The sequence below is a fragment of the Erithacus rubecula genome, assembly GCF_903797595.1.
Source record: "Erithacus rubecula genome assembly, chromosome: 5".
Taxonomy (NCBI): Eukaryota; Metazoa; Chordata; class Aves; order Passeriformes; family Muscicapidae; genus Erithacus; species Erithacus rubecula.
In genome coordinates, this window is record NC_136687.1 from 64,830,788 (window position 1) to 64,835,163 (window position 4,376).

Consider the following 4,376-nt stretch of genomic DNA (forward strand, 5'->3'; position numbering starts at 1 on the left):
GCATTAGGCTTCCAGACTGACACAGCAGCTTGTGGGAGGAGAGAAAGGATTTTGTCCTTGTTGTGTCTGTTTCGTGGTATCATCAGATCTAGCAGAGCTCACCACTCCAAACCTGCTGTCAGTCCTCATCCCCACAGGCACATCTAAGCACCTTGATTTTGAGTTCTAAAGCAACATATATCCCTAGCAGGAAAGAGAAAAAAACCAAAAGTGAAAGAAATAAATTCAGAGTCTTAACAAAACAATCAGAAGTACAGCAGAAAGAACAATGAAATATTGGAAATGATTTATTGCTGTAATGGATCACTCTCTATGTCTTTACAGAAAGAAAATAACCAAATTACCTCAGCTTTCATAGTCATATTCCCAGTCACAGCAGATGAGGAACTTTTAAATGTATGTTTAAGACTGGAAATGGTTATAAAAGATCAGAGGCTTTCAAAACTCACTGTGTACCAGGTCTAGTGAGTGCAATGCCAAGAGAAATATATGAAATCTGATCTGACAGTTCCATAATTTTCCTTTGTTTGAGGAGATCCTCGTGCAATGAAAATGTACAGCAACGTGCCAGGACTAAAGAAAGAGTTAGTGGGAAGGACTCAGAGGTAAGGATCACTAGGCAGTTTCTCACTGGCAAAATATTACAAAAAAAAAAAACCCCAAAAAACCAAAAAACTACATTAAGAAATTCCAGGGAGCATGGTTTAGATTAAAGGACACTCTTTTCAACCAGACTGCTGGAAGGTTGATGTAGCACTGTTCATGCAGATGTTTGGAAAGTATTTCACTAACTCTACTTTTGGACAGGGCTTCTAAAGGCTGTTGCTCTTCCACTGCTCTGTGCCACCTCCAATTTATCTTTAGCCCAAAAGAGAAAAAAAAAATAGAAACAACAGCTTCTCATTATATAGGAGGGATCTTTTAAAGAAACACAGTAAAACATAAGATTCTATAATCCAAATCCCATAGATCCTGTATCTACAGTAGGCTGGCAGCTCTCCTTTTACCTACATACAATAAAAAGGAAGTAAAAGGAAATCCTTCAAAACTCAGCAGGTTTAATGCAGTCCCTTGGTTCATATTGGCTGCATGGGAACAGCACACAGAGCAATAAATTGCTATACTGAAATATAACCAGACCTGGTTGTGTGGTTTATCTTTAAAAGTCTGGTTCTGTATTATGCTCTGGCTATTGATTTTTAGCAGACAGTGCACCTGGCAGCTGTTCTTCAGCCCTCCTCAGATATATTCTGAGCTGGACCGTGTACCCTTAAACATTAAGCACACAAAAAGGTTGCTCAAGATCTCAAGTAAGGGAGCTTGTGTTTGAGCCAAATTCTGGGCAAATGCTCTGAAGTTCTGTCAATTAGTTTTGCAATTTTTATTTCAATTCTGACTTTCAGTTGACAAGGAGCTTTGAGTGTGCTTCAAAGTCAGAGGGCAAGAGCTCCATCCTCCCTCAAACCAAACCAAACCTGCCAGTTCAGCTCTGAAAATGACAGCCCTGCTCTGCTCATGTGCTACTACATTTTCCTGCAGCAGAGGGGAAATGGTCCTGTTGCTGTTTCCCTGCCTGCTCCCCTTCTGACTTCCTGCGTTTCTGTGTCTTTTCTGATCATCTCTCAAAGCCTCTCATTGTCTGGAGTTGTTACCTCAAGGAAACAGTTTCTCCTTTCCTTTCCGCGTTTCATTGTTCAAGTGCAAGATGTGATGAGGGAGGTCTCTTGTCACAAAGAAAGAGAGCGAAGGTTCCATTGACTTCACCGGGGTCAAAACTTCACCCTCGGGGACCTATTGGAAAAACGGGAAGGAATTTCCATTTTCACAGAGAATTTGCCACCCTTACTTGTGTTGCAACCTCAAATATTTTTTTCACAGGGCTAAGTTCATCTCTTATTTCAGATGAATGTAATGGCTGCTGCTGGAAAATCTTTGGAAGTTACTTAAAACTACAACAGGCATAAAAGAGAAGCAGGGTGGGAAAGGGTTGTTTGCAATTAAACACCAACACAAACCAAGCTGGGCTTTTTGTCTGTGCCCTTCCCCCTTTCTGTTCACACACTCCTCTTCACCCTCCAGACAGTCTTAGAATGCTAATTTTTCTAATGAACACTATTATAGAAATAAATTAAAATACTATTTTAAACCTTGTTTAATGAGACTGGATCTACATCACAAATAATGTCCTGATCCTTCCCTTCTTAAAGTTCAAAAATGTTGTTTCCCATACCCTATATAATCTGTCACTTTCAAATTCAAAGCAAATACTTGAAACCATTTTCAAAAAGGGATGTTTATACAAGTTGGCAGGTGGAATTTACCCAGAAATGGTTTTAAATAAAAGTCTATTTGTCTCTTTTCACAGATATTTAGGATTTCTCTTCACTTAGAAGCAGATGATACGGATGCCCAGAAAGAATTAGTGCAATGATACTGTATGATAAAAATCTGATTGTGTTATTCTTTCTTGAGTTTCCACCACTTTCTGAACTTTAGGGTATTCAATTATTCTGTTTTTCTCAAGGTTAAAATATGCATGTAATCCTCAGCTAGCACTAAGAACAATGTGCAAACTTTCACACATCAAAAATGTGACTATGTGCTTTTGTCTGTCCTAATAGTATGAGAGAAAACCTTAATAAATCAACATAAGATTTCTTTATATTTTCCTTTTTTTTTTTTTTTTTTTTTCTTTTTCCCTTTCTTACATTTTGTTGTCTTGATTAGATAAAAAATAATAGGGGGCTGTCAATCTGTTTTCAGGTCTTCTCTGTCTCTTTCTAAATTAGTTACAGCCTGCTTTTTGTAGCTTTATAGCCAGGCTGACCTAATTTAATTACCATGACTTGTGTGGCTTAAAGATAAATAGTTATATTCAGCCTGCCTACTTTTGTATAAGTTTTCCCTTTCACACATCTCTCTGTATTTTGGCATTCAGAATTCTTGTCTTCTGTTCTTCGGTAGGTTAACACAAGGTTGGTTTATAACATTGTCCTTATTTTGACAAAAAGGCCTTTGATGCCTTTGGTCCCTGCTTTGCTCTGAGTCTGGGAGCCTTTGTGGGACACAAATGAACATTTGCTGGGGCTCAGAACATGGGATGGAAAATACAGCCCTGTGTCCATCACAGAGGGAGAAATCCTCAGAGCTTGTTCTTACACTGCCAAAGCCCAAGATTTTTTTCTTATTTCAAGAAAATACTTCCAAAATCAAAGCTTGAGACTTCTGTACAGATTATGATAAACTGACATGAGTGGCCAGAAGATCTCCAGGAACATAACTCTGTAGTATGAAAATGCCCTCAAGATGTCTGAGAACACAAATGCTTTACACAGAGATGTCCCTGATGCACAAATCAGTGACAAATCCTTCTACCACCCTGTTGACCACCTCTAAATACAGAAAGCAAGCAACCAGCTTATCAACTCCAAAATCCTACTTAAAAGAAGGGATCATCATGCTCCTTCCTCTCTGTCAAAATGGAGAAACATTGACTAGAAAACCCTGAGTGAAACTAAAGAGTTTTTTAAAAATCTGATTTAGGTTCTTTTACATTCCTGTAATCACTGCCTTTTTTTTACAAATATAGATTGGTATTAAGAATTTGAAGTGTTTTTTCTTGTGTCATCTCTGTGTCATCTTAATGCTACTTAGAAGAGCCTCAAGCCCCTTTTTGAAAAGGCATCTACTTGTGTTTTAAAAGAGTATATTGGAGGTCATAAGCAAAGGAAATTGCCAGCACTAATTCTGACCTACCACAGGTTTTAACAAAAAAGAACAAACTGTGAAACTTAAAAGGAAAGCAAATGTATTTTATGAATACATGTGCACAATTTTTGTTACAATCAAATAAAATTCTGATATGTGCCAGACACCTTGGAGTTGCACTCCTGTGTCTAATTCTCCTGAGCTGGATTTAAATTAATCTCCTATTTCTTTGCCTCTCCCCACCCTTGTTAATAAACTAACAAAAGCAATTTATACCAACCACACCATAAACAAACAAATAAAAAACACTTTCAAGCCTTTGCTTCATTCTGTTGGACACCTTTACCTATAATCACAATAATGTTCTATTAAATAAAATTACATACATATTTTAATATATAAAATGTTTTGTTTCCAAGTGCAATATTCAAAGGCCTTGTTTCAGTATTGTTGGTCTATTTATCTGATGGCAATATGCCTCAGGATTTACATGAAACTAACCTGAATAGCTGTAAAGCTCCCAGGAAGCTGATTTGTTAGAACAGACTATGACATTTGTGTAGGTGCAGAAAAAACACAAATCCAAACCTTTCATATAAACTTTTCAAGAAATATTGCAATCCTCAGAAAATTCATAGTTAACACATTTTGAGAAAATTCGTAACTCG